We start from the raw sequence: 26,881 nt of genomic DNA on the forward strand, positions 1-26,881 counted from the left end.
TCCATAATCTACTTAAATGATATGCCTAAACACTGTATTGTTTAAGTCGCTTTAAAAAAGGTTATCTGTTGTTTGCAGCTGCAAGCACTTTCTCAGATGTATCCCCACTTTCTCAGATGTATCCCTTTAAGGTACTATTTAGGAGGGACAAACTATAGAATACTAGAGAAAAGCCATTTGGAATTACCAAGAATTGCTTTACAGAGGTGGTGTTGCTTCAGCTAGGGTAATCATAACTAATGCTTCTGCAGTACCTTACATTTTATAAAAGAACAAAATATTACATTATCTAGAAGGCAAAATTAGCATAAATGGGAGAAAGATGAGTCATTTCAAATAAATAGGTGAGCAGATTGGAAGATCTATGTAGACATATGTTGGGTAAGGGGAATTGAGCAAATAGAGGGCTTTTTCATACGATAGTTTAAGGAAATGAAGCTTATAGGTGGAGGAGGCAGAAGTAGAATATATGCCTTTTAAACCGTGCCATGCTGCCTTTTGAGGTGGAGTAAAGGTAATTTAGAAAGATGTTAATACCCATCAGAAAGTCACAGTGATGATCCAGGATTGGTGTTGATGACTTAATGCCTTTCCCTAAATAAAAAATCACCACTCTTCTTTTAAGCCCTCTTGGGAAGTGATACTCTTCCCAATGTTCTACACACTGTAACCAAACACCTCTTGCTCATATTCTCTCTTTTCTTAACACTCTTCAAGTTCTTTTCATTATTCTCAGATTAAACACAAAACAACTTAAAACAGTCTACAAGGCCCTACAGGTGTCATCTTTTCCTCCAACTTTTCAATCACACTCCCTTTGACATCTGTTACCTAGTTCCCCTAGGCCTCTTACAACTGTTGCTTATAGGCTTTAGCCCCTGTTTTAGCTACTTTCTATGTTCTTTTCTCGTTTCTTTTGCATTGTTAATCTTTATTCCTTTTTTATATTCTTTACAGAAGAATGAAGAATAACTTCCCTAGAAAAGCCTGGCCTGAACTCACCAAATATAGCAGAGCCTCAATTATCTATTTGCATAGTAATAAGGCCTAACAAGCAACCTTGAAACTACAGTGGCATACAAGCATGAACATTTATTTCTTTGTTCATGAACCTCTGGGTGAGCAGGTCAAGTCTGCTGATCACAGATAAGCTTGGCTAGGTGCATTCATGTGTCTGTGGTCAGCTGTGAGTTGACTAGGCAGCTTTGCTGATCCTCCCTGGGCTCTCTCATGTGTCCAGGGCCTTGGCTGGGACAACTGGGCTGACTCTACTTCGTTCTATGTAGTTCATCCAGCAGACTAGGTCAAGCATGTTCTCCTGATGAAGGTAGAGGAACAAGAAGGGAAATCTCACAAAGCCTCTTAAAACCTAGGTGAGTAACTATCACAATGTCAGTTCTGCCACTTTCTACTGGCCAAAGGGAGTCACAAGGCCAGGACAGGATCAAAGAGTAGGGAAATAGATTTCACCTCTTAATGGGAAGAACTATCAAGACACATTGCAAAGTATACGGCTATAGTATAGATCATACTTCAAATCAACCCTTCATAGACTCATAGCATCATGCATCTTTCCTTCATAGCTCTTATTGAAATATTCATGTTTTCGCTTTACTCTTTGGTTAATATCTGTTTGTCTCCCCCACCCCATTAGATTTTAAGTTCCATGAAGGCAAATGCTTGGTACTCTCACAGAGAATTTGTTCCATAATTACTCTTTTTGAATAAATGAGTAAATAAATGAATAAGTTTATCTGCTAGGGGAAAGAAAACATCCTAGCTCTGCCAAGCCTGAGACACAGCTGTCTCAAACTATCTTTGACAACCATTCAAAGCAATGGCAGACCAAGGTAGGGTGAGCAAGGGGTATCTCACAGATTTTCCCCAACTTTGAGGAGACTGGAGGTAATCTAGGTTTCTCTGGTACTCTTATCAAGAAGCAAAACACATACTTCTATTTAAAAACAAACTGATAAGAACAATAGCTTTTTCCAGACCTCTGTTCAGAAAAGTCATTAATAAATATACTGATTATAATCATTTTACTGATAAAATTATCAGTAAAATAATTTTTTTTTTTTGGTAAGCCACAAGTAATATAACTATTTGATTCACTGATATTTTCATTTTAGCCTTAAAGTGAATTTGGGAACTGGTAAAACTTCATTGCCAATTTGGTTCAATGATTAACAGAAAGAAGAAATAATCACGATGAAAAGAATGTCTTTGTTAAAAACTGAATTTTCCCTACATTCCTTTAAAACATTTGGCTTTGTGATTAATGGATAGGTTTTCTGTTTGAAGCTGTGGAATTATAGTAGTTTTCTCATAGAATATAAAGAACCAGGGTTGTTGTTGTTGTTTTATAGCAATAGGTTTCAGCTATTTTTTAAAACAGGGGCTTTCTACCCTTGTAAGAATCTTTCTTGATTTTTATCACTCATCAATTATAAGTTGTGCAAAATATGAAACATACTGCTGAACAACATTTATGACCTCTAGCTCTAGCCAAGTTTTCTTTGTCATAGCTTTTCATTTCCCAGAGCAGTCACATTTTTTAAGCTCAAAAATCAACTCAATGGAAATTGTTAAATGAAAATAATGTTGCAATTAAACTAGCTTTAACAAGTTGAAAGCACCCTGAAAGATATGCAAAATTCTTTTCAGTGCTGTGGTAGAAAGGTCTTTCTGACATGTATTTTTTATTTCCATTTTTTTAAACTATGGCTTTTGTGGTTTAGGAATTTATATTTTGTTTTAAAGCTTATCTTTTCAGTGTTCAACTCTTTGTTGTGCTATATTACAATGTGCAATCATGTTGTAGATGGAAATGAAAGTCATTTTTAGAAAACACAGCCAATTTACCTGCCCTTCAGCTGCTTAATAACATTAAGCAGTCACTTGCTTTGCATCAAAGGCTTGTGAAAGTGATTGTGTTTAAAGCCCTTTGTGGAATCCAAAATGGAATGTCTATAGCCAAAAGAACAGCCTGTTCTTACATTTTAGGAAGTGGAATTCATTTGTGGGATGAGCTTCAAAACTACAAAAAAAAAAAAAAAAAAAAAAAAAGCCTGTCATTAACATAAGCAGAAGTTCAGATCTAAAGTATTCTTAGGTTGAAATAAGTACCATTAGAGGAGTCCGTTACAACTTTTGAAGACTTAAACTATCCATGGGACATTAGAAAACAACAGTGTTATAAGAGTTAGAAGACTCTTCAGTTCTGTCACTGGACCTGCCACAAATTTTGTCTTAGGATATGGTTTGAGCATTGGGAGTTTGGAATCAAAGGACATTGGTTCAAATCCTAACTCTATTACTTCCAGCTGTACAACTTAAATTTAAGCAAATTCCTTTACATCTAAAAATCTCAAATTCTTCATATGTAATTTAGTGATAATTATAGATTTTATTCATAAGATTATTAAGACAATGAAGATGTTTGATGCTTGGCATAGCAACTGACACCCAGGACTCAGTAAGTGTTAGATGGCTAATTAGTTGTGTAAACCTGGACAACACATTGTTGTCTTGTAAGTGTCAAGCACTATGCTAGGTACTCTACATAGAGTATCACATCTTAGGTGTTCCTCAATTCTATGAAGTAGATATTATCTTCAGTAAAGAAAGAAACAATGTGGCCACAGAGAGATATAAAGCAAATTTCCAAATGATACGGAAAGCCATGGTTCAAACCAATATATGTGCAATTCACAAATACATGCTTGTCTCATTTTACTTTGTTTCTACCAAAGTCATGTAATACTTCTTATGTCTCAGAATTGAGACACTTTACAATCATTATAGATATCACAAATACTACATTTGATTATTTTAAAATTATATTATTTATTAGATCAACTGCTAAATCTTGTTATTTAATGTGCTAATAAAGAAGCATAAATATTAGAATATGACAGACTTAAAAATATTTCTACAATTTTATTTGAATGATTGGCTTCTTTGATAATGCTATGCATTTTATTTTATGCAATCAAAAGTATTATTCTTAAAAAGAAACTTCAGACTGCCAAAAACAATGAGAGCCCTGGGCGGGGAACAAGAACCCCTAAATCAAAGGCCAGAGCACTACTATGAGGTAGCAATAAATCCTTACCACCTGATCCTGGTAACTCCAAACAATGAAAAGTTAGCCTTTCAAAAAAAGTCACTAATAATTTATTCATTGATTATATTCTACTGACTTGATATTTATTTATTTATTTACCAAGCATGCAGAATTGTTCTTGTCATTATTAACACTCATGAAGGGATAGAGCTGCCAGCTATGGACTTGATTTGAGGCAGCAAATAAGGTCTAGTATCCCCTTCAGCCATTAGGACATAAGGGCCATTTCATAATTTCAGAAACTAGAGGTGAGATTGTGTTGTGGAGGAAGAATTTCCTGTGCCCTTCAAGGTCGTTCTAAGCTGGACTAAGAATCACATTGACATGAGAGAAATTAACAGGAGAAAAACAAATTTAATAGCATACCCATGAGAAATCTAAACAGACATGGAAATTCCAAAGACAGTGAAGCAACAAGACACTTATATAGGCTAAGGAGAGCGGTAGGTCTAAAGCTACAATGGGGAAAAGGACCATTAGCAGAAAGGTGAAAGGAAATATTTGGAAAACACAGGTTGCCCTATTAAGCACGTAAGTTTCTTAGGTAAAGGGGAATCTCTGTTAAAAGCTCTCTTTCTGGTATAAGCAGGCAGTTTGGGGGTGGTGGTGGGGGTTGAGAAACTTTTTCTGACTCTGCTAAGTTGTAACTTCTTCTACCTCGAAATAATGTTCATGTCAAATTGGCCCATCTTGGTGCAGCCTGCCCTTGGCCCCTATAATTGTCAAGAAGTTCTAGGAGATAAAGCAGTCATATCACTTATCTTTTGCTAAAGCATATTATGCATGACTCTTCGGCCTCAAAACAAAGACATTTACTTGACAAAACTTTGAACTCTGAATGATGTGTTCTGCCACTGCATAGAGCAGGGTAAAAGTTCATTGGTAGGATTTTTAAACATGGCAGGAAAAAATACTTTAAATTGTAAATATTTTACCACCCTTTCACTTTTCCATTTCCACAAGGAGAAAGGATCCTTTGTTTGGGGCACTGAGATTTTTGCGCTACTCTTTGTAATTCTGAAGAACTGAAGAAATGTTTATAAGGACCATAGAGTTGGGGAGGAGGCAGTGGGGAGAGAGAGAAAAAAGAAAGATCCTGGAACTGGAAGAAGGAGCCTATGAAGAGCATTTTAAAAGGGAGAGAAAAGAAACTGGAACTGCTGTTGGGCTGTGTGCAACTTTGGGAAAAGATGGATGAAAAAAAGCTTTTGAGGAAGTTCTATTATGTAGAGACAAATGTAATCCTACTTGATCATCCCCTCCAGAAAATTTCAAATTGACATTGCTTTTCTTTTGAAGGTATTTTCACAGGGTTGAGGTAGGCCTAAGGCAGGAAAAAGAAGATCTAGTTTATTTGTTAAGAGGCTTTTGTAAACCTTTTAGGTGTGTGTGTGCATGCCATGTGTGCATGTGTATGCCTACCAAGCATTTGAAAACCACTAGCCTACATTTGTCACCTTACCAAATGTCCTTTATATCTCAAACCACAGGTTTCTCTCCCAAGCTTCTATTTTGAACTTTCAGCTACTTCCTTGATAGCTCTATCATGACATCTGACTGATACGTAAAATGCAACATGCTTAAAATTAAACTTTCCTTCCCTAAAAGCAAGTCTCTCAGAATTACTGACTTTGCACAGATTATCATTTGTATGAGCATTTTCTGCATCTCTCAAGATAATATCCCAGGACCTCCTTTTGCTCTCCTCACGAACTCATTTTCGTTTATTATTAAACACATAATCATTGAATATAGATGTGTTGGGTATTGATCTAGACACAGGGGAGAGAGTAATGAAAAAGACACCAAGGTTAAAGTTGACCAAAAACATGGGATGATTTTCTTCTGGAATCTTTTCCAATGACCTCTTTCCATTGTTACTATCACAATCATAATTCTAACCATCATTTATTTATGTGTGCAAAATTACTATTATCTACCATCTGGTCTCTCATTTACCTCCTAAACTCCCAAAATCTTTACTAAATTTTTATTTTTTTATTCTTTGCTTGTGAGGGGAAGCAAAATACATGACCCTAAAAATTCCACTTTGGCATGCAGATTATTTTGAGCTTAAGACAATCAAGATCCAGTAGGTTCAAGAAAACCTTTACCTCTCCCCTAACTACCTACAAGAATTTAGAAAGAGGGCCTGGCTGAAAAAGAGAGCTTTACCTGAGATAACTCTATCTAAAGACCTATCTGTAGAGGGCAAACATTTAGTTACCAAACATCTGCTCATCTTATCGTCCTGGGAATTGCCATTCTCCCCTTCAAGTCTCCAGGCCCCTATCCCATTCCTTAGCTCAAGATGGCATATAAGCTTCAACTGATCAACTTGTCCTTGTCTCATATTCTTATGGAGCTCCTGTATGTACATAATTAAATCTGTTTTCCTCCTGTTGGTCTATATGCTAATTTGGTCATTAGAGCAGCTGAAGAATCAAAACTAGAAGAGAAAATGTTTTTCCTCCCCAATACTTGAAAGCATCACATGATACCCATCATCTATAGCACAGAACCCAGGCTCTTTAGCTAGCATTCAGACACCTCCTAGTCCAATCCTGACATTACTAGTTAACTTCATCTTGTCCATGTGTACACTGATGTACACTCTTCCATTCATCCCACCTTGAACAAGCCTAGGATATTGTTTTTGCTATATATTTCTTACGCAGGGGAATTTTTCTTCTATTCTCCACATTTATCTGAATGTAAAACTTACGTAAGAAAAGAACTATGGGGGTGCCTGGGTGGCTCAGTTGGTTAAGCGACTGCCTTCGGCTCAGGTCATGATCCTGGAGTCCCGGGATCGAGTCCCGCATCAGGCTCCCTGCTCAGTAGGGGGTCTGCTTCTCCCTCTGACCCTCCCCCCTCTCATGTGCTCTCTCTCTCTCTCTCTCTCTCACTCTCTCAAATAAATGAATAAATAAAATCTTAAAACAAAAAAAAAAGAAAAGAACTATGACTCATATTTATGAATACCTTAAAATCCTTGAGATACATTCACACTAATTATCTCACTCATTATTGTTTCTGATCCTCATACAGCTATGGTAGGAAGGACTGGTTTTAGTTTGGCCAATTTATAGATAAGGAAAGTGAGTCAAAATTGGGTTATGAATGAATGAGATGGTTGAGTAAAAAGGAACTTAACCAGAAATTCTGAGTCTTACTTTTTTCTAGCATTTTCCACTGTGCCATGTATTTAACCATCTGAAACTTGAGTTTAGAGTTACACTGAGGAGGTTAGAATTCCAGCAATTTAACAAACAGCAAATGTATCCTCCTAATGGAAACTTGTCTCTCCCCCAAGGGTAAACAACTTGGTCATTTAGGATTCTATGTGACACAAATGCTCTGTTGTGGGACTGAACGTATCTCCTTGAAAAGCACACAGCCCTTCAGCTTTCATTCCATCTCCATCTCCCTGACTGGGTGAAAATTCTTGTTGATTTAACACTTTCAGCCTCCTTTTAATTCTTGGATTGATCTAGATGATGTTAAACTGGACTTGTCAAACTCAGGTTATGTATTGGGATACAAAGTGAACCCCTGGGACTCCTCAGAACAGTTGGTGTCAACTGGAATATGATGAAATCCTGTTAAAGCTAAATGGGCTATAAGAACATTGCAATGAGGCCACAGCAGCAGGACAAACTGGAAAAAAAACTTTTTAAGGCAAAGGAGAAAAAGAAAAGAAATTGCTATGGAGATACAACCAAAAATTGGTGTTTGCCTTATGTAACCCTTCTGACTGAAAGATAACTCTACATGGTCAGCAAAAAACTTGTTCTCGCTTAGCTTTTTTAAGGTCAATTTTGCTATTCTTGTGCTCACATGTATATTTTTACATTTTACGTATTTAATGTGAATGGTTAATTTCGTCACAATTGCAGAGAATATTCACCAATTACATTTCCATAGAAAAACTCATTGGTTTTGAAATATATCATTCTTATCTGACTGGAAAGAAGCGTGTATATTTGTAGAAAAGTTAGAAAAAAGGTTTATCTTTTGAAATGTGCAAAAGTTATATTCTTTCTGCTTTTATTAGAACACATTTGTCAATTAAAAAAACATATTGCAATGATTAAACCTCAAAAATTACATGTTTATTTCTTTGAGCAACAGAGACATAAAAATTGGAAGTGATGGGGAGCAGAATTGCCACCCCAAATTATGTATCTTTGGCATTAAGATTATTTTAAACTGGCTATCTTAAGAAACAGCAAACAGAGGAGAAAATCTGAAAACCTAGTAGAAGCTACCCTCTTAAAGGGTATTTATATTATAAATGTAATACATTTACATACATAAAGGAAGTCTCTACTGTAAGGGTATCTTCTTCCTCTCTATATCGGGATGAGAAGGATGAATCTAAATCTCCAGAAACTCTTATCAAGGAGAAAGCAGTGACTTAAATCTGCATAACAATCATACCTTTGTTTACTCTGCTTTTCCTGGTAACCTGCTATAAATGCGTTCCCAGCATCTTCTTTTGTCTTTAGCTGGAGATGTAATTAAGGTGATGGTGTGGGCCATTTTGGGGAGTTACTCAGTTTTCCTGGGTCTCTCCTATGTACGTAGGAGATATATATGTTATTAAGCTTTTGTTTGTTTTTCTCCTGCTAACTTTTATTACAGGAGGTTTGCCTTAGCCAAGAATCTGGAAGGAAAATTATTTTTCTTCCCCTATAGAAGTATAAGACGTGAAAGTGAATAGAAGTTTTCCATCATCTATCAGAAGAAAAGAGGTTGCCCTCCACTGACTGGAGAATGACAACATTAATAAAAACCTAAGACATTCTTCGCTGTCTCTTTTAAGTGCTAGTATCTTAGCAGTCAATCTTTATGCCAACAGAACTAGCACAATGGACAAATTGCCTTATTCCTTTGAATGAAACCTGTGGCAGCTTAGCTAGTGGTAACTTTACAGCTTTGGTTTCTTACATGTGTTTCTAACCTTAATGATGTTACTGAAAGACGTATTTCTTTGTTTCTGTATAAAACAGCCCCTGGTTGTTATATTTCACCATTGAATGGTTTTTTGTTTTTGTTTTTGTTTTTTTTCCTGAATGACATTTGATTTCCAGGGATAAAGGTCTATAGCATTGTACATAGTCTAAATATTTGTTGGAGCTGGCTAGCATTAGGCAAATGCCATCTGTTGTAGCTTTATATAGTGATTAAAATGTCAGGCTTTGGGGCGCCTGGGTGGCTCAGTTGGTTAAGCGACTGCCTTCGGCTCAGGTCATGATCCTGGAGTCCCGGGATCGAGTCCCGCATCAGGCTCCCTGCTCAGTGGGGAGTCTGCTTCTCCCTCTGACCCTCTCATGCTCTCTCTCTCTCATTCTCTCTCTCAAATAAATAAATAAAATCTTTAAAAAAAAAAAATGTCAGGCTTTGCAGTTAGACTCAGGAGAGTCAAATTCTAGTTCTCTAGTATGCTGATTGTGAATTAGAGCAAATTACTTTAACTTTTTATGCCTCAGCTTCCTCATCTTTAAAGTGGGACTAGGAATAATAGTAACAAGATGGTTCACATATAGTATTATTTAATCCTTATAATAATATATAAATTATAAAGCATTTAATACAGTGCTTGTCAAATGATATTCATCAGTGAACAATAACTTATTATTAGTTTTCACCCAGTTATCCATTAAAACACTCAAGAGCTTAGGAAAAGAGATACATGAACCTACTTTAGAAATTGATTAGTGTCTCTGTGGGAAGACCAGACTCTTGTCCTTCCTATGTCCTACCTGAATAAGTCTAGTATGTGTGTGTTTCTCAACATAATTCATCCCCAATGAAATTAGTTCCCAAGAGTATGGAAGGATATTCACCAGTTTCATTTCAGATGAAATTAAATGGAGTAGCACAAGTCATGACACACACTGTAAATGGGCTAAGGATTCTGCATATTAATACAGCCTCCAACTTCTGCATCAGAAAGGAGCAATGAACTTACTCAAGGTCAATCAATCTCCATATAAGGCTTGGTTTCCTATATGTTTAAAAAATGAGAGGGAAAATCCTATAACATTATTGATACAGGATAAAAATTATAAGGTTAAAGGAGCATTATTCAGAGAATTCAGACAAAACACTGTACTAGTCAGGTCTAGAAGCCTGGGAAGTCCAATATCAAGGTGAGAGCTGATTCCTGGTGAGTTCTCTATTCCTGGCTATAACTCTGGTGTCTCTTCCTTTACTTTTAAGGGCCCCAGTCCTATGAAATTAGGGTCCCACCATTATGACCTCATTTAACTGTACCTCCCAAAAGCTCTATGCCCAAATACTAACTTCAATAAATTTTAAAGGGGACAAAATTCAGTCCATAGCAAGCACATAGCTCTAAAAATGTTTTGATTACTAAAATAAAAAAAAGAACCATATTTTACAAGTCAGATGTGTATGATCCTGAAGGGAATAGAAAAAGACAAAGTATTTATGAAACTGGAGTGGGTTGCAAAAAGCAGCAGACCAGCAGAGACAAGCAAAGAGTAACAGGAAATGGAAAATGCAGTGGCAATACTAAAATTTTTAACCCAGAGACTTCTAATTACTTTACTAAATCACTCAGATAGAACAATTTATTCCTAAAGCCTTCACTCTGACAGAGGAGTTACTATGATTAACACGTTTTCCTTAACATCTAGTGGTTGGTTCAACGGCAGATTTTCATGAAGAAAATTTTAGGAATATTTTTTAAATAAATTGTAAATTATATTATTTAGTATTGAGGAGGGGTGTGGAAAGAAAGAGATAAGAAGAGAAAAGGAGAGGGGCGCCTGGGTGGCTCAGGTGTTAAGCGTCTGCCTTCGGCTCGGGTCTTGATCCCAGGGTCCTGGGATTGAGCCCCACATCGGGCTCCCTGCTCAGCGGAGGAGAGCCTGCTTCTCCCTCTCCCACTCCCCCTGCTTGTGTTCCCTCTCTCGCTGTGTCTCTCTGTCAAATAAATAAATAAAATCTTTAAAAAAAAAAAAAAGAAGAAGAGAAAAGGAGATAAAAAAGAATTGGGGTACCTGGGTGGCTCAGTCAGTTAAGCATCCGACTCTTGATTTCGGCTCAGGTCTGATCTCAGGGTCGTGGAATTGAGCTCCATGTCAGGCTCCACGCTCAGCTTAGAGTTTGCTTGAGATTCTCTCTTTCCCTCTCCCTCGATCCCTCTCCCCACTCACACTCTCTAAATTAAGAATTAAAATTAAAAGAATTAAATAAAAATTATTATAAGAAATAATAAATAATTAATTAAAGGGAGTTAATAAGGTAAGGACATGTCAGGGAGAATTCAAGATGGAAAAAAAAAGTGGTAGAGGAAATTCCTTAAGACAAGAGTAAAAATAAAGTAAATGACAAGAAAATAAAGAAAAATGCTACTTTGGGAATAGCACTTACACTACTACCAAATATTAAGAGATGATCTAAATAATCAGAATCAGGAGAACAATAAAAATACTGAAACCAAAAGGGTTTCAAATACTTGTTCCATAGTCTTTTAATAAAATCTCGGTGATGTTTTTTTCTGTAAGTTACTTTGGGGAATGGTCCCTGTCTTGTACTGCCTTTTATCCCCACAGTAACTTGTGAGCAAATTGTATTCCAGAAGCATTTGTGGATTGAATTCAATAAATATTGATGTCCTTACTACCTACCTGACAGTGTGCTAGTTGCTGAGGATGTAAAGATAAATGTGCCTTGGTTTCTGACCTCAAAGAGTTATCAGCCTAGTTAAAGAGAAATATATTATAGATATCCAATATTTACTCCTGAAATAGAAGCAAAAATCATCTGTAAACAAGAAGTGTTGAAGAAGGACTAAAGTTCTGACTGTGGAAAAAAGGTGAATATTTAAAGTGAAAAGAGAAAATTTAGTGCCCATTTTAATTTGTTAACCTGAGACACCCTTCTCCATATTGGTATCAAATATAGTTGACCCTTGAACAACAAGGGATTAGGGGTGCCAATGCCCCCACATGCAGTCAAAAACCCACGTAGCACTTTTGATTCCCCATAAGCTATTAATAGCCTACTTATTGATCAGAAACCTTACCAATAACATAAAGAGTTAATTAACACATATTTTATATAGTATATGTGTTACATACTGTATTCTTAAAGTAAGCTAGAGAAAAGAAAATGTTATTAAGAAAAATGTAAAGAAGAGAAAATACATCTGCAGTAGTATAAAAACAAATCCATGTATAAATGGACCCATACAGATCAAACCCATGCTGTTCAAGGTTCAAGGACTATTCTTTAAATCTTCAGATTTCAGGCTAAACTAAACTTTTTCTTCTAATTATTCTATGCATTAGATTCTTTCTTCCTACCATAAACTTCATATATTGCATATATGAATTCCAAAATATTAACATATCTTTAAATCCAGCCCACCCTCCTTTCAATTTCATTCCTGAAAGGACTAATCAAAAATTTAAAAGTCAGTCTTAGGGCTATGATAAGAGCTAGAAACAAAAGCAAAAAGTATGGTCATCTAGTTTAAGCAATTATAAAGCCACTTCTTAAATCAATCCAATTTCTAGCAAGTCCTATCACATAATTCTGCCCCAAAGAGTCCAGCAAAATATGAACTGGCTGCCAGAGTCCTCTGACATGGCTCAGCTTTATAACTCTTCAGAATTTTTACTGAAGCTTTTCAGCAGCCTTGGCTAAATCACCAGATGGGTTTGAAAGAATGTCATTACAAAGAGCTTATGTGAGTTGGCAAATAGATGTCAACAAAAGCTTTGTGCTTTATCCAGACCAGCCCATGCTGAGAAGTCCAAGGTCTGATTCTCAGTGCTGAAATATTTTCATCTAAAAAATATTTTCCCACTGAGCTCTATAGCTTTGTGCTTGTGCACTCTTTCCTTCCTTCCTTCCCTTTTTTTGAGGAAAAAAACACAAGATATTTAAACTTAGACCTCATGAGAACAATATATTTTAAATGAGTACCAATTTCAAAAGGCACACTATAAAACAGAGGTTAAATCAAAGAGATTGGAGAATAATAGCACTTTGTGGGAGACTGAAACCTCGGGGTACCTAAAGCTATGCATGTGTGTGTACATATACGTATATATTTTTTTGTTTTTGTGTACTATCTTCTTGTCTTATATTTGTTACATGAAACAGATGATAGGTCATTCCTCTGAGAAAAGAGAAATCAATGTGACCAGTTACCAGCACTGTCAGAAGTTGTATCTTCTGGACTGTAGCAGTTCCCCACCCGAAACTGACTTTTGCAGAAAGCAGTGCATGAGCATTTCCAGGAGGAAACCTTTTAAGTTATATCTGTGTAGGACAGGCCACCTGGGTTGTAGAATGGCCCATCTGTTCACATTGGCAGTCTCCATGAGAGGCAGGAATGGCTACTGCTAAATTGAATGTTCTACACAGCCTCCACGATCATTGAGAGGGGAAGCATCAAATGGCTCACCCATGCTGTGGCCCATCCATGTGAAAACACTGATGCCATGGTGAAGTGCAAACATGGCAGATGTCCTCAACAGGGAAGAACAAGCTGCATATTCGCAAACTATGCCTCTGGTCATACTTGCCTTGTGAGGGGTTGGGGTAAACAAGTACACAGAGTGTTGACTGAGATGAGAAGGGGCAGAGAAGCATGTTATTCCTAAACAATATTAACATATCCATTATATTTCAATATGTATTTAGTTATATAACAATTTTTTAAAGACTTGAGAGAGAGAGAGCACACGTGTGTGAGCGGGAGGAAGGGAGAGGGAGAAAATCTCAAGCAGACTCCCAGCTGAACGTGGAGCCTGACACGGGGCTCGATCTCGGGACCCCGGGATCATGACCCAAGCAGAAATCAAGAGTCAGATGCTGAACCGACTGAGTGACCCATCCACCCCTAGTTATAACATTTATAAAGTGTCCCTCACTGCCTCAGTTCAAAGAGAAATTCTAAATTCCACCTTGATTAGGAGATAAGGCTTTTCCTTTCATGTCCCAATTTCTCAAGAAAATTTCTAGCCTGCCACCCTCAAGAAGGTTTAGGGGGATCTTCAGGTGTCCAGGACTACTGGATGACAAGAGTTGTCCACAGGGAATGGTGAGGGGAGGGGATCCCACACTGAAGATAGCTCTGGGGCTCTGATTTCCTTCCACAGTTTCCTTTATACTCCTGACAAGAGATCATACTCACCTCTCCCTCATCAAGGACTCAGATTCCTCAGCTCCATTCCTAGGACCCATCTGCCTTCCCCACCCTTTTCACGGGCTATTACCTAGATTTGTGAGAAAAAAACTTACTTTGTAACCTTACATGCATTTCGAATCTTTCTTTTTAGCCCTTGGGGGAAATGTTTCTTTGAATATCTGTTCCTACCTTTGGATGAGCTTAAAAAGAAAAATGGCTCACAAGCTACCACTGGCGTAGCACAAAGGGAGGAAAATACATAGAACCCATATATATTTGTACAAGGAATAACCCTAAGTTTTTAAAAAAGTTATCATATATTTTCCACAGAATAGCATTCCCTGTAGACATCGTTTGCCATTCTGTGTATATGAGAAAACAGAGGCTTGGAGAGGTGCCAAGTCTGCTCAGCTGAGTAATGGGAGAGGTAACCCATGTCACATGTCAAGTCATAAGATGACAGAAGTGTGGACAGAATATATCACCCCAAAATATGCCTCTTTGGCATAAAGATAGTTTGAGCTGATTATTTTGAGAAACAGCAGACACAGAAGAAAATCTGGAAACCAAGCTGAAGTTATCCTTTCATAAAGGCAATTTACATTTATAAAGGAAATCTCCATTTATGTGTCTCCCTTTCTATACCCTGAAAGGGATGACTCTCAGAAGAAAGTTATCAATGGAGAAGGCACTGACTTCAACCTGCATAACAAAGTTTATCCTTGTTTACTGTGCTTTTCCTGGAAACCTCCCAAAACTGGCCCTCCTCCTACAGGAACATCTTTCCTCTTTAGCTGAAGGTGGTATTTAAGGTGGTGGATTGGACCATCTCAGGGAGTTTACTCATTTTTCCTGGGTATCTATTATATATATACATAAAGCGTATATGTAATTAAATTGTTTCGTTTTCTCCTTGTTATCTGTCTTACGACAGGGGTTCTTAACCAAGAACTCAGAAGGGTGGAGGACACATTACTTTTCCTCCCTTACAAGTGATATTATTGAAATTATAAAATATTTCCATTTTTTTCTTAGCCCGTTAGAGCTCTAATAGGGTTATAATCCCTTAAAGTGAGACGTTAACCATTGCTATAAGCTTCCTGACCAAATTTCTTCAGCTCACTACTGAAATCACCAACACTTAGCACACTGCCTGGCACATAAATGTTCAATAAATATTTATTGGTATGGCTAAGGCTTAGAAATAGAACTATAATTCATGTGTTTCATAATTTTTCTTTTCTGGTGTGGATGAAGGCCAATGTTATTCCTTAGCCTTAGGACACAGAGTTGTATAGATTAATATATTCACTCACACCTACATAGGTATTTCAGTGTTTTCTGAGTAATGTAGTATATTAGCTACTTGTGGCCTTACTTCTGTAAGTAACCCACTGATAAATAATGGGAGTATGTAAGGAATAAATATCTCATTATTTACCTGTTTGTATGCAGGCAGAACCTACTTTACTTCACACAGCATACAGAGATATGAGTCTGTGGCTCTCTTTTACTCTTCTTATATCGTCAAAAGGTGTGTTTCTTACCTCTGTGTATTCTGTATACTTTTATAACAACACTTTTATGAAGAGTTTTACTGATGCCAGGCCAGTGGAAGGCGCTATAAAAATGCTGGCTCCTATTATTAAAGGAGGAGGCAGTTCTTGCCAGAACAAAATTTCAATGAGCCTGAGAAAAATTTGGTTTAGGAAAAAATACCAATCGGGGCTAGCCAGAAAACAACAACAACAACAACAACCACCTATGCCTCAATTCAAAGCATCTTCCAATACTCTCTTTTGGTGAGGAGAAAATGCAATGAGCTCAAAACCCAGTTATCTTCCAAGCACCTTCTCAATGATTTTATTGTTATTTTTATTTGATCTGCCAGGAATGTAGTACATTCCCCATGTACATTACTCATTGACTTTCAGAGCATGTTGTCATTTTAGTGGAGTTCCAGAAGCAGAAATGGAATGTTACTAAGAGAAAATGGCGATGTTTACTGATAGCATTCTAGATAGATGTTTTATATGTATTACAGAATATAGACATAATTTTATATCAGGTTCACATATACATTTCTGACATACATGTATTTTGAGTTAGGTAGAACATTCATGTATACAACAACTGCATAACTTAAGGGTTGACAATGTATATATGTGTATAACTAATTCCATAATGACTTAGTAATGTCCATCATATTTAGAACCTAGTGGAAGGGAGATTTGTCAAATTCATGAGGGATAAACAGCCATATATTATTAAGAGCAGGGTAAAAATCCCTGAGAGGCTGGGGCGTCTGGGTGGCTCAATCGTTAAGCGTCTGCCTTCAGTTCAGGTCATGATCCCAGGATCCGTGGATGGAGCCCCACATCAGGCTCCCTGCTCAGCAGGAAGCCTGAATCTCCCTCTCCCACCCCCCCTGCTTGTGTTCCCTTTCTCGCTGTGTCTCTGTCAAATAAATAAATAAAACCTTTTAAAAAAAATCATTGAGGGGGTGAAGAAAGTTTAATCTTTGTCCATATATGTACAAACAGACTATATCTCTATTGTAAGTTCTTTTTTCTGAGTAATTTTGAAGACAACAGGCCTGATTCATTCACTCCTCAATTGACTAAAGTATTCAAATGTTTAGGGTGAGGATTTATGTTAAGAACAGACCCTTATAAATAGTCATCTCCTCTCATATATGAAAGATAAACATACAGAATCAAAACAATGACATTAATATACACTCATACCTAATCATAAACATATTCTAAATGATAAAAAATTGCAACTTGTCCCTTAGTAGACCATGGAGCTAAGATTTAATAATGTGTGTGGTGGATGCTGGGGTGTGTCACCAAGATTCCTCTCTTTAGGATCAAGCCTCTCATACTTGTCAGGAATACTTGTCAGCCTCTCATTACTTGTCAGGAATTTTGACTGTGGCCACTTAGATATATGTCCCTCTCTGCAGCAGAGAGTCGCCTCACCAAGGCCACACTCCTCCCTATGGATCAGGGCAGCCAAGACTGGCAGAAGTGGAGCACAAAGCCTTTCATTCCTGCTTCAGTTTTGGATCTTTCTGAAAGGCCATTCCAGCTCCAGAGCACTCCATGGGATTGGCTGTGACCCCTGTTGCTAATGTGTTATAGTTCAATTTCTCTCTCCGCACCTTTATGCTTTTCACATATTGTTTGTGAGAGTAGCCCTGATAAACCTCATGCATACGTACTTCTATCTCAGAGTCCATTTCTTTTGAGCCCAATTTATGGCAATGTGATTTTTAAAAAACAGAATTTCCTGGGGCTATCTCCTGTGCATATATCTAATATAATACACAAACTGATCCAGAACTACCACCACCAATTTCCACCCCCAGCAACTCTACACTCACGGGGGAGAATGTTCTGAATTTATTGTTCTTCATCCCATCTTGCTGGCTTGGCCCAATAAGGGAAAGATAAGGGTCATATTTATCTTCATAAACAAATAATGCAATATATGTTAAGGAAAAAAAAAAAAAAGAAGATGGCAGGAGGGGAAGAATTAAGCGGGGGAAATCGGAGGGGTAGACGAACCATGAGAGACGATGGACTCTGAAAAACAAACTGAGGGTTCTAGAGGGGAGGGGGGGTGGGAGGATGGGTTAGCCTGGTGATGGGTATTAAGGAGGGCACGTTCTGCATGGAGCACTGGGTGTTATGCACAAACAATGAATCATGGAACACTACATCTAAAACTAATGACGTAATGTATGGGGATTAACATAACAATTTAAAAAAATTAAAAAAAAATATTTATCTTCATAAATGGTTCTTTCTACTTTCCAGATCTGGTCTGGGCCAGATGTAAAGAGGCCAGTACTTTGCAAAAATGGAAATCAACTTTCTCTCTTTATGGTAATGAGGGTGTAGAATATACATATCAATTGGTTTGAAAAAAATCTTGAATTCTTACTTATTTTCTGCTTCAATAATCTTTATTGAACAGCAATGCTGTTCCACATGAATAATATTTGCTTTATTTGGGGGGACCCTACAATTCTTTATCTAAAATTCATTGTGTCCCTGGTCTCTTCTATATTCCTCCTTAGTTGTTTATAAGAATAAGCTCAAGAGATTATGGGTTGTAGAGAAACATGGAACATAATACTAATATTTAGAGTTTTTCTGGGATGTAAAATAAATACTCAAGGATCCATTTCTCCAAAGGGTATCTTCCTAGATGACTTAATATAAGCCTGTGATAGGATTCCCTGAAATTCACTCCCCACTGCCTCCAATTCAGCAATATCATCCTAATAGGAAAAAGAAACTATCCTGAGAGTAAACTATTACGTGTTCTCATTGCCATATCATGAGCAGGATTTCAGATTAGGTGTCCTAAAACAGCAAGAACATGTGGCCATCTCATTTCTGCCTATAAGCTACTAACAGCTAGGCTAAATATTAATAAAAATGTCTAGTATTAGAAACCAAATATTGAAAAAGAGACACAAGCATACTTTTCCCTCCAAATCCCACTGAATTTTCTGTATCTGTGTCTCTAATGATGCTAATAGAGGCAAAACTACAACTTACATAGAATCATTCAATTGTAATTGATACTTACTGCAAGCTACATTAGGTCAGTTCCAAAGCTCTGTAAAAATGACAGTAGTGAACCAAAGGAGAAAATCCAAATGCAAATAACAATGGCTTAACAAGAAATCTTTATTTGGCAAAGATTCCAGAAACAAAATAGAATCCAGTTTTCCTGAGAGAGAACTCTGGTATGGGAGAAAACAAATTCCCTTAAGGCAAAGATTCTGTCAGAGACATACTATGACTGCAAAGAGAGAGACAGTGAGAGAGAGAGATGTAAAAATCTTGCAGCATTGTACCTAAGAACCAAAGGTCTTACTATCATCCACTACACCTTACCATGGCCTTACCATAAAGCTCTCAAGAGAATTCATGACCCTAAGAATACACAGTTTTAAGTTACTTTTAAATTATTTTAATTTAAACATTTGGTAATTCCATGCTGCTATTTTTCTTTTTCCTAGGAAAAATATTTTAGAATATGAACAATAGTTATTATTCTGAAGAGTATCAGCAAATGCTAAGAAACTGCCAAAAGAGATATGGAATCATAGAATTCTGTAATTCCAGAAGCCTCTTTACCCACAAAACTAAATAGCGTTGCCTTATAAGCAGTTTTCCATATTTTTTTTTGTTGTTCTATAAGAAAGTAGGTGATTTCCCAAATGGTAGATTTCAGAAGCATCAGAAATCTCCTTTCCCCCTAATATCTTTTTTCTTTATTGCTGTAATTTCTTAAGTAGAAAAGGGGAAAAAGGCATTCATTTAAAAAGAACCAAAGAGTAAATAGGAAAGCAAACATCTTTTGAGCTCTTACTATGTGCTAGAATTAGAATTATAACTCTTTCTAAATTATCTAATTTAATCATTAAAAGTAACAAATATCAGATAAATTTGTCATGGTTTCTGCCACTCCCAACACCTCATTGTTTTATTCATTTATTTATTCAACAAATGTTTATGGAACACCTACTCTGGGCTAGGGGCAATGTGAAATCCTAAAAACACAAAACTGGGAAAAAATTGTGATGATCAGAGATCCCAGAGGCAATATGGTCATTAACTCAGTCAATTATGTTAGCTTTCTCTGGAATTCAGCCAGAACACTATGCAGAGAATAATTAGCAGGTAGAGAGAAGAAAATTTAGAAAAAGAGAACGAAACAGTGATAATGATAATATGAAATGAAGTCTTTGAAGGATACAAGAAAGAGAAGTTATTTCTAGCTGAATGTCAGTCCCATTCACACAATAGCCTTAAAGTAATGCCCCCTTTTTATAAATAAATATCTCTATTAACAAAAACCTAAATCAGAATTAACAAAACTCATTGGAGACAGAATTTGCCATTCCTACTTCAAAAGAAAAATGAGATGTCAAAAGAAGAAAAGAGATTTGCTGAAGACCATATAACTGGGGATATAGCAAAACTGGAATTTTAACTGGGTTAGATCCTCTTTAAAGATAGTAAACTCTACATGGGGTGTTAAATAGCTCATAAGCTTTATTACCATAATATGTATCACTTCTAAATAGAATCGTGTAGAATTAAATAGAATTTACCAGACACAGGTGAATGGATGATTTGCTGGATCAATGTTTTCTAAGTTGCCTGAAAAAAAGGGGACTCATATGTTTAAATAAATATTCACCTGCAACCTTCAGAAAAAAAAAAAAAAGATAGTAAGAAGCAACACATTCTTTTTAAGGGCACATGGAACATTCTCTAGGATAAGTCATATCTTAGGCTACAAAACATGTCTTAAATAAAGTCAAGAAGACTGAAATCATATCAAGCAGCTTTTCTGACCACAGCAGTATAAAACCAGAAACAAATTACAAGAAAAATCTAGAAACAACACAAATACATGGAAGCTAAACAATGTGATACTAAATAATGAACAGGTCTACAAGAAATCAAAAAGGAAATTTAAAAAGTACATGGAGACAAATGAAAATGGAAAAAACTTTCCTAAATCTTTGGGTTGCAGCAAAAGCAGTTACAAGAGGAAAGTTTATAGCAATATAGGCCTACCTCAACAAACAAGAAAAATCGCAAATAAACAGCCTAAGCTTATACCTAAGGAGCTAAAAAAGGAGAAAATGGGGTGAAAAGCCCAAAGCTAGTAGAAGGAAATAATAATAATGATTACAACAGAAATAAATGAACTAGAGACTCAAAAAACAGAACAGATAATGAAACCAAGTACTAGTTTGTAGAAAAGATAATACTGATAAACTTTAAGCAAGACTCATCTGGAAAAAAAAAAAAAGGACTCAAATGAATAAAATCAGAAACAAAGGAGAGAAATAACAACCAACAGCACAGAAATACAAAGGATTATAAAAGAATATTATGAAAAATTATACAGCAACAAATTGGACAACCTAGAAAAAAATGAATAAATTCCTAGAAACATATAATCATCCAGAACAGAATCAGAAAGAAAAAGAAAATTTGAACAGATTACCAACAATGAAATTGAATCAGTAATCAAAAACCTCCCAACAAACAGAAGTCCAGGACAAGATGGATTCACAGGTCAATTCTACTAAACATTTGAAGAGTTAATACCTATTCTACTCAAACTATTCCGAAAACTGGAGGAGGAAGCAAAGCCTCCAAAGTCATTCTATAAGGCCAGTATTACCCTGAAACCAAACCAGACAAAGACACCACAAAAATAAAAACTACAGACCAGTATCTCTGATGAACATAAATGCAAAAATCCTTGACAAAAAAATCAGCAAACTGAATTCAATAATACATCAAAAAGTTATTCACGTAATAAATCAATAAGATTTATTCCAAGGATGCAAGGGTAGTTCAGTGTTCAAAATCAATCAATGTGATCCATCACATTAACAAGAGAAAGGATTAAAAACCATATGATCATCTCAATAGATGCAGAAAATACATTTGACAAAGTATAACATCCAATCATGATAATAACTCTCAACAAAATAGGTTTAGAGAGAATATACCTCAACATAGTAAAAGCCATATATGAAACCCACAGCTAATACCATACTCAATGGTGAAAAACTGAGAGCTTTTCGTCTAAGATCAGGAACAAGAGAAAGATGCCCACTCTTGCCACTTTTATTTACTATAGTACCTAGAAGTCCTAGCTGCAGCAGTCAGACAAGAAATAAAAGACATCCAAATTAGTAAGGAAGAAATTAATTTGTCATTATTTGCAGATGACATGATACTATATGTAGAAAACCCTAAAGACTTAAGCAAAAAATAATATTAGAACTTATAAATATAGTAAAGTCACAGGATGCAAAATTAATATACAGAAATCTGTCTAATTTTACACACTAATAACAAAGCAACAGAAAGAGAAGTTAAGAAAACAAACCCATTTATAAATGCACAAAAAAAGAATAAAATACCTAGGAATAAACTTAACCAAGGAGGTATAAGACCTGCATTCTAAAAACTATAAAATATTGATGAAAGGGGCACCTGGATGGCTCAGTTGGTTGAGTACCCAACTCTTTATTTTGGCTCAGGTCATGATCTCAGGGTATTGAGATCAAGCCCTGTGTTGGGCTCCTCACTCAGCGGGCAGTCTGCTGGAGATTCTCTTTCTCGCTCTCCCTCTGCCCTTCCCTCCCCCTCTCTAAAATAAATCTTTAAAAAAAAATTGATGAAAGAAATTAAAGACAACACAAATGGAAAGATATGCCATGCTCATAGATTGCAAGAATACTGTTAAAATATTCATGGTACCCAAAGCAATCTACAGATTTAATGCAATCCCTACCAAAATACCAACAGCATTTTTCATAAAACTAGAACAAATAATCCTAAAATTTGTATGGAACCACAAAAGATCCAATTTAGCCAAAGAAATCTCGAGAAGGAACAAAGCTGGAGTATCACAATCCCAGATTTCAAGATATACTACAAAGCTGTAGTAATCAAAACAAACAAAAAATAGACAACAGATCAATGGAACAGAATAGAGAACCCAGAAATAAACTCATGCTTGTATGGTCAAGTAATCTATGACAAAGAAAGCAAGAATATACAATGGGGAAAAGAGAGTCATTTTAATAAATGGTGCTGGGAAAACTGGACAGCTACATGCATGTAGCATGGACCACTTTCTTACACCATACACAAAAATAAACTCAAAACTGATTAAAGACCTAAATGTGATATCCTTAAACATAAAAATCCTAGAAGAAATGTGTATACATACACATACACACACTAGAATATTACTCAGCCATAAAAAGAATGAGTTCTTGTCATTTGCAACAATATAGATAAATCTAGAGTATTATGTTAAGTGAAATAAGTCAGAGAAAGACAAGTTCCATATGATTTCACTTATATGTGGAATCTAAAAAACAAAGAAACAAAGAAAAAATTAAAAAGGAAAAACAGACTAAAATACAGAGAACAAACTGGTGGTTGCCAGAGAAGAGGTGGGCGGAAGAATGGGTAAATTTAGATAAACATGATTAGGAGGTTCAAACTTCCAGTTATAAAATAAATAAGTCATGGAGATGAAAGGTGCAGCATAGGGAATGCAGTCAGTAACATGTAATAATGTTATATGGTGACAGACAGTGACCATACTTATTGAGGTAAGCACTGAATAATATGTAGAATTTTTGAATCATGACATTGGATACCTGAAACTAATATAACATTGTGTGTTAATTAACCTGAATAAAAAGTATAAAAATAGTAAGAAGCAAACATGCCTGGAATAAAGAAGATGAGTCAAAACCTACCAGGACGTGAAAGACTGATACCCTGGCCTTCAGAGTACTAAGTTTGACAGTAGAAAGATAATAGAAGAATTATTGGCCACATACAATAAATCTTCTCAATTCCCAAATTTGCCTCTTACTATACTAAAAATCATGATGTCATATTTTTGCTTATAGATGAATAATCTTTGGGTTGTGATGTTCTGGGTCTACATAGAGTATTGGGATTATTGTGAGAAAATGTTTGTAAAACTTAAGAGAACAATTTCCATGACAATTTATTACATTTTTAGCCAACCGATATGGCAGTGATGAATCTAGTCCTCAAGACCAATGGCCATCTATTCTGATATTTCTACAGAAAATCATCTTTTCTTAGTGAATCTTAGAATTGGAAGTAACTTAAAAGATCATCTAATTTAGCTCTTTGGAGAGCAGTGTTCAATAATATGTTCTGTGAGATTTAGTAAGAAGGATTAGGTTTAATCTGAAGCTATTGATTAGACCCAGAATGGACACAGCTGGAACTGCATAACAACCTCAAAATGCAGTGGCTTAAAATAACAATTTACCATTATGTTCCATGGTTCTCTCGATCGATTTGGCTCATTTGGGCAGTTTTTGCTTGGGATCTTAAATGTGTTTTCTGTCAAATGACAGTTGATTCTGGAGTCATCTGAAAGCTCCACTGACTCACAGTTGATGCTGGCTGTTGGCTGGGAGGAGTTCAGCTGAGCTCTCCATTAGAGAAGCTGAACATGGCTTCCATGTGTGGTAAAGGTTTCTAAGAACATGGTGCTTAAGTTCTAGAGGGAGCACCCATGAGCAAGCCTTCCAAGAGATATAGGGCAGAAGTTTCAAGGCATCATAAGACTTAAACTGGTAAGTCCCCGAACATCATTTCACTACCATCAGCTGTTCAAACAAGTCAATGAATCCACCCTACAGCCAAGAGAAAGAAAATTAGACTCCACCTTTTAATGTGTAGGGCAACATGTGCACATAAGGAGGAAAGGGACTGATGGTGATCATCTTTGGAGAATATCTACCAAAATGTATTTCGTACGTAGTTAGATCAGGTGAAGCTGTACTTGGCAGTTTTATTGTCTTGTCTTGACTTCCCTTCTTTTTGCCTTCTCCTAGGCTAGTAATAAGAGTAACGTTTTTGGGTAGGAAATAATACATTAAGAGTCATTTTCTTCCAGTAACGTCAATTCTGGGCCTAATCAATAATGAGATTAAATAAAATGAGCCTAATCCCTCTCACTGAATCTTATAGAATCTACTGAACTCTGCCTCCTAAAAAACTCAGGTAAATGGCCTTTAAAATCTTTTCCAATTCTAACATTCTATAAGATCATTTTCTACAGAAATATTTATCTCTACATAGGCAATTATTAGATAATTACATAAATTTTCCTGATAGAAAAAACTTCATTATCAGAGCTGTCATCTCCTTTCTTAGCAAATAATTAGTTCATCTTTCAATGAACTTGTCTCACAGGAAATCATGTTTTGAAAGAAGTAAGGAAATTCCACTACTGTTCTAACAGAATTCCTATCCGGTACCTATTGCCCGAGTTTTTGCTGCCTTTAACAGTGCCTGAAATTTAGTTACTACTTAGTAAATGTTTGTTAAATCTTGAATGGTTGAGAGAATGTTTTTGTGTGTGTGATATTGTTACTAGTGCCTGAAATAGCACATTGATATAATACCCAAATCCCAGGAAAAGACAAATACAGTCTACTTGCATGGATGCAAAAATAGAATAATTTGAGTGACATTTCCATAGCATAGTGCAAGTAGATTCATAATTTCTGTTCTTTATTGCATAGAGCTGTATGTCATACCCATAACCTAAACCCCAGTAGTCATTTCTCATTTTGCTCCAGAGGTTAAACAAAACTCTAAGGGCACCTGGGTGGCTCAGTCGGTTAAGTGTCTGCCTTTGGCTCAGGTCATAATCTCAAGGTCCTGCGTCGGGCTCCCTGCTCCATGGGGAATCTGCTTCTCCCTCTCCTTCTGCCTCTGCTGATGCTTTCTCTCTCTCTCTATCTCAAATAAATAAAATCTTTAAGCAAAACAAAACAAAACAAAACAAATACCCTCTGGATACTTTGAGTTGGGTAGTGAAGTTACAAACTCAATAGATAATAGAAAATCAAGTTTCTAATAAAAATCTTTCAGGTTTCTAATACAAATCCTTCAAAGATCTAAGGTATAATTTCCATTTTAATCCTGTTTCTGGATAGAAGTCAGCCATGTTCCCTTGGGCCCACAGGCCAGTGCATGCACAGCCTGCCTCTGCATCTGTAAGAAAGACACAAAGGCAATGTAATTTTAATTGGTCAGGTGCCCCAGCATCTGTGCTTCCAAGGTGATTGTGAATGTTCCAGGTAATGGGTAGTTTGGTGGTTCTGGCTTATGTCCATGTGGCCTGGAGGGCCATGTGCTTCAACATTTTTTAAAATAGTGTTGCTAAAATCCTGACACTCCTTTTCCTCATCACTGATTAAAAAACTGCAATTGATTCAAATATGATATTATGATTTCACAAGTCCCTCTATTAGCCTGAGAACAGATGTACTGCTACATATTGCCAGAATTGGAGTAGTTTGACTTTGGTCCAAGCTATACTCTACACACATAGCAATTCTGTAAAGAAAAGCTTTGTATACAAGGAAGAATTAGGCAAATTCCTTAGGTTACAGATCTTTTCTAACTTCTCTATTATAAGGAAAACCTTGCAACAAATCATTTTCTCAAAAATATTAATGTGCTTTTTTTTAATCATTGTATTTCCTTATACATGACTTGTTTTTTTCCCTCATCATCTCAAAGTATGTATCTACTTCAAGTTCAAGGGTTAGGAAAGCAGCTAAGGTTTGGCTTCTGCCATCCAATTGAATTTTAAAGTCTACAGAAAGACAATACATAGTGAAAACTAGGATTTGTCTTTTAAAAAAAGGTTTATGCTAATTTTCTTGTCATCTTTCTCCCATTTATTTTTTTTAAGATTTATCTATCTATCTATCTATCTATTTATTTATTTATTTATTTATTTATTTGGCGGGGAGCATAGGGGAGAGAAAGGGGCTGAGGGAGAGGGAGAGAAAGAATCCCAAGCAGACTCCCCAGTGGCTGTGGAGCTCAATGCAGGGCTTAATCCCATGATCCTGAGACTGTGACCTGAGCTGAAATCAAGAGTTGGATGCTTAACTGACTGAGCCAACCAGGCAGCCCTCTTTTTCCCATTAAAAT

The sequence above is a fragment of the Mirounga leonina genome, unplaced genomic scaffold, assembly GCF_011800145.1.
Source record: "Mirounga leonina isolate KUSES-001 unplaced genomic scaffold, KU_Mleo_1.0 Mir_115, whole genome shotgun sequence".
Classification (NCBI taxonomy): Eukaryota; Metazoa; Chordata; class Mammalia; order Carnivora; family Phocidae; genus Mirounga; species Mirounga leonina.